At 42.9% G+C, this 5,483-nt stretch overlaps 1 non-coding gene across 1 annotated transcript; it reads left to right on the top strand.

Moving 5' to 3' along the window:
• The first annotated feature begins 2,028 nt into the window (after positions 1-2,028).
• On the top strand, positions 2,029-2,100 carry trnac-gca (transfer RNA cysteine (anticodon GCA)). The gene has a single exon. It is a non-coding gene; the product is annotated as a tRNA-Cys (tRNA).
• The last annotated feature ends 3,383 nt before the right edge of the window (positions 2,101-5,483 follow it).

Genomic DNA, 5,483 nt, shown 5'->3' on the forward strand with positions numbered 1-5,483 from the left:
TAAAAAATTAAAATTTATTATTTGTGCACCTATTCCTCTAGCGAACAGTAGTGATCAAATAATGTTATGCAGATCGTGGCTCTCCAGTATATGATGTTGATTTTCACTCTGGAGTAGGGTGGTCCAATTCATTCCAGTCCCTCACTTTTCATTATTTGCCCTGTAAATTATTTCCTGATGACGACTCAGGCAATTCTCTCTTGAGGACTATAACAGCATCTCTTTGGCTTCTGTTGCTTCAGTCAGGGGGTATAGTTCAATGGTAGAGCAATTGACTGAAAGTCAGGGGATCCTTGGTTCAAACCACAAAAGCCCCCTCACAAAACCAACTCGGATTGACAAATGTGCAATTTGTATATGTATTTCTCTACCTGACAGCCAAAGCAGCAACCACCAAATGACATGCAGGTCATCCCACTGCTGTCTGTTATGGTGATTTTGAGTCAGGAGCAGGGTTATCTAATCCACCACAGTCCTTTATTTTTCATCCAGGGAAAAGGAGCATGCGTGATTGGCACACCACTCACCACCTCCAACATTGAGTCAATGCACCGCAGACGCACAGTCATATCGTGTGTACCATCTACAAGATGAACTGCAGCAACTCACCAAGGCCCCTTCAACAGCACCTTCGAAATCCATGACTTCTATCACTTAGAAGGACAACGGCAGCAGTTGCATGGGAACACCACATTCTGCAAAGTCTCCATCCATGCCACACTCCATCCTGACATGGAACAATCTCACCGTTCCTTCGCTGTTGCTGGCTAAATATCCATAAACTCCCTCTGACCGAGTTCTGTGGATGTATCTACACCACATGCACTGCAGAGATTCAAGGAAGCAGCTCAGCACCACCTTCTCAAGGGCAATTAGGGATGGGCAATAAAAATGCTGCTCTAGTCAGCCACGCCCACTTCCAGTGGAAGAATATACAAACTACTCCTTGCATTGCAAATGATTTCCTGATAAGCACTTAAACTTTTTCTCTCAAAGCCAAAGAGATGCTGTTACAGACCCCGGGAGAGAATTGCCTGAGTCGTCAGCAGGAAATAATCTACAGGGCAAACAATATAAAGTGAGGGACTAGGATGAATTGGACCGCCCTACTCCAGAGTGAAAATCAACATCATGTTCTGGAGAATAGTGAATTTTAATTTTATAAGGTGACACCTAGATTTGAATCAAGGAGCTGCAAATCTGCAGTGAAATGCTCCAAATTTTTCTCTCAAAATCTACATGAGGAACGTTGGCCATCCATTGCTCAGTATTGAGCTTCCCCACCTGTCTGTATCCAATCCCCTCCTGAAATGTAGTATTGAATCTTTTCCTGTTTGTAGCTCAGAAGTGGAGCATTTCACTGCAGATTTGCAGCCTCTTGATTCAAATCTAGGTGCCACCTCATAAAATTAAAATTCACTATTTGCGCATCTATTCGTCTGGTGATCAGTAGCGATCAAATAATGTCACGCATCTCATCCAGGACAAAGCAGCACACTTAATTCGCCCCCCACCCAGCACCTCCAGTCAGTGCACCACCGACACACAGTGGCAGCAGTGTGTACCATCTACAAAATGCATTGCAGCCACTCACCAAAGCTCCTCGTACAGCACATTCCAAACATGTGGCCTCTACCACTTAGAAGGGCAAGGGCAGCAGATGCATGGGAACACCGCCAGCTGCAAGTTTCCCTCCAAGCCACACTCCATCCTGACTTGGAATGGTATCACCGTTCTTTGGCTGTTGTTGGGCCAAAATCCATGAAATCCCCCTTAAACAGTCTTGTGGATGCACCTGCACCACATGGACATGCAGCGATTGAAGAAGGCTGCTCAGCACCGCCTCCTGAATGGTAATTAGTGATGGGCAATGAAAACACTATTCTAGCCAGCAAGACCCACTTCCTGTGAAAGAATATACAAATTGGAATATACAAATTGCCCTGTAAACAATTTCCTGATGAATACTGAGCATATTGTCCCTCACAATCTGCTACAGAAATGTTTAGGCTTTACAGTTACACGTAAGGGGGTATAGCTCAGTGATAGAGCATTTGACTGCAGATCAAGAGGTCCCTGGTTCAAATCCAGGTGCCCCCTCATCAAGTCAATGTAGGAGCACATGATCTATTTTGTTATCTGCCCAAGGAATACAGCAACCAGCAAGGAATACCACACAGGTTAAAGTGATCCAATCCATTCTGCTCCATTTTGGCTCCTATGCAGAGCTAACTAATTCACCTCATAACTTTGATTTTTTTATCCTCTTTGCCCTGCAAAACATTCCCCTTTCAGTGTGTATCCATGTCTCATGAACTCATTCCTGGATCTTTTCAGCGGCCGGAGCTTGTCACTGGGTGTAGCTCAGTGACTGCAGTTCAACAGGATTTCTGCTTGATATGCAGATACCCCCTTATAAAATCAGCTTCTAGGTCAAATCATATGCATTCATCTATCCGACAACCCTAGAATCAAATAGCAGGTGACCATAATCCAATGGTCCTGAAATAGTCCTGTGGATGTACCTACATCATGTGGATATGTGGTGATTCCAGAAGGTGGTTCAGCACCACCTTCTCATGGGTAATTAGGGATGGGCAATAAAAATGCTATTTTATCCAGTGACTCCCACTTCCTGAGAAAGAAGATAAAAAATTGCTTGCCCTGTAAATGATTTCCTGATAAGTACCAAGCATGTTGTCTCTTAATTTTTGCCATGAAACGTTTTGTTGTTTCCACTTTGCTTTAGGGGGTGTAGCTCAGTGGTAGAGCACTTGACTACAGATTGCAAGATCCCGCTGGAACAAATCTAGGTTCCCCCTTATAAAGCCAACGTAAGAACAAGTAGCATGTTTTGTTTTCTGCCCAAGGTTCATAGCAACCAGCAAGGAATGCCATGCAGCTGAAAACAATCCAATCCATTCTTGCTCCATTTTGGCTCCTATGCAGAGCTGACCAATTCATCTCACAACTTTGAGTTTTTTTATCCTCTTTGCCCTGCAAAACATTCCCCTTTCAGTGCGTATCCATGTCTCTCTTGAATTCGTTACTGAATCTTTTCAGTAGCCAGGGCTTGCGTCCCTGGGTGTAGCTCAACGAGAGAGCATTTGACTGCAAGTCAACAGGTTTCTGTTTGATATCAACGTACCCCTTACAAAACCAGCCTCTAGGTCAAATCATATCCATTCATCTATCCAACAACCATAGAATCAATTAGCAGGGGACCATATTCCAATTCCTCTGGCTCTGTGGTGCAGGTAACTAAATTCTACCAGAACTCTGGAGAATCGCATAGCTAGGGTCGTAGATAGGGCTTTAAACTAAATAGTGGCGGGGGGAGGGTTCAGTTGCATGGAAATATAAAAAATCAAAGTTTAAGGAGAGGGTAAGAGTGCAGGTTAGTGACGAGGCTGATTGCTATCAAAAAGTGAAAGGAAGGGACAGAGTGTGTGAACGCCATATTGCACCAAAGAGTCACATAAGAGTAGGGAAAATTGACAATAGGGCAAACTTAAAGGCTTTGTACCTGAATGCGCATAGCATTAACTAATGAGTTAACAACGCAAATAGAGATAAAGAGGTATGATTTGGTGGCAATTACTGAGACGTGGTTACAGGGAGAACAGGTTTGGGAGTTGAATATCCAAGGGTACTCAGTGTTTTGGAAAGAAAGGCAGGAAGGGAAAGGAGGTGGTGTAGCTTTGTTAGTAATGGAAGAGGTCAGTGCTATAGTGAGGAATGATACAGGCACTGGAAAGCATGACGTAGAGTCAGTCTGGGTAGAAATAAGAAATAGCTAGGGAAAGAAGTCCCTGGTGGCAGTAATCTATAGGTCTCCAAACAGCAGTTTAGCAGTAGGGCACAGTATAAACCAGGAAATATTGGGAGCATTATAAGAAAGGCACGACAATAATCATGGGTGATTTTAATATGCATATAGACTGGACTAATCAAATTGGCAAGGATAGCCTTGAGGGAGAGTTCATAGAGTGTATTAGAGATTGATTCTTGGAGCAATATGTTGTGGAACCAACCAGGGAGCAGGTTATTCTAGATTTGGTTTTGTGTAATGAGATGGGATTAGTTAATGATCTCATAGTAAAGGATCCTCTAGGGAAGGGTGATCATAGCATGCTAGAATTTCAAGTTCAGTTTGAGAGCGAGAAACGTAAGTCCCACACTAGTGTTCTGGAGTTAATCAAAGGTAACTACATAGGCATGAGGGCAGGTTTGGCCCTAGTGGACTGGGCAGGAAGACTACAAGGTAGGACAGTTGATGAACAGTGGCAGGTATTTAAGGAGATATTCAATTCCTCCCAAGTAAAATATATTCCAAAGAGGAAGAAAGATGGTAAGAGGGGGAAAAAGCATCCATTGTTAAGTAAGGAAGTTAAAGATAACAAAAAGGCAAAAACTAAGACATACCAAGTTGCAAAGGTCAGTGGCAGGCTGGAAGATTGGGAAACTAAAAAAAAATAAAAAGAGCAAAACTAATGCAAAACCTAAAAACTGATAGCAAAAGCTTCTACAAGTAGAGAAATGAAAGAGAGTAGCAAAAGTGAATGTTGGTCCCTTGGAGGATGAGACTGAGGAGCTAATAGTGGGCAACGCAGAAATGGCAGAGATGCTCAATCAATGTTTTGCCTCAGTTTTCACAGTGGAGGACACTAGTACCACCCCAATAGTAACAGGTATTGCAGAGGATATAGAGAAGGAGGGACTTAGAACAATCACCATCGCTAGAAAAAAAGTACTGAGCAAACTATTGGGATTAATGGGTGACAAGTCCCCAGGACCTGATGGCCTACATCCCAGGGTCTTAAAGGAAGTGGCAGCGGAGATAGTGGATGCATTGGCTATAATATTCCAAAATTCCCTGGATTCTGGAAAGGTTCCAGTGGATTGGAAAAATACTATTATAATGCCCTTATTCAAAAAGAGGGGTGGGGTGGGGGCAGAAAGTGGGAAACTATAGACCAGTTAGTTTAGCATCTGTTGTTGGGAAATTGTTGGAATCCATTATTAGGGAAGTAGTAATGGGGCATTTAGAAAGTTAAAATGCAATCCATCAGAGTCAGCATGGTTTTATGTAGAGTAAATCGTGTTTGACTAATTTGCTAGAGTTCTTTGAGGATGTGACAAGCAAAGTGGATAATGGGGATCCTGTAAATGTAGTATATCTAGACTTCCAGAAGGCCTTTGAAAAGGTGCTGCACAAAAGATTAATACACAAGATAAGATCACACGGAGTTAAGGGGTAATATACTAGCTTGGATAGAGGATTGGCTAACTAACAGAAAGCAGAGAGTTGGGATAAATGGGTCTTTTTCTGGATGGCAAGCTGTAACTAGTGGGGTGCCACAGTGGTTAGTCCTTGGGCCCCAACTATTTACAATCCATATTAATGACTTGGATTGACCTGGATAGAAGGTACTATAGCTAAATTTGCAGATGACACCAAAATAGGTGGGAAAGTAAATTGC

The sequence above is a fragment of the Cetorhinus maximus genome, chromosome 25, assembly GCF_964194155.1.
Source record: "Cetorhinus maximus chromosome 25, sCetMax3.hap1.1, whole genome shotgun sequence".
NCBI lineage: Eukaryota > Metazoa > Chordata > Chondrichthyes > Lamniformes > Cetorhinidae > Cetorhinus > Cetorhinus maximus.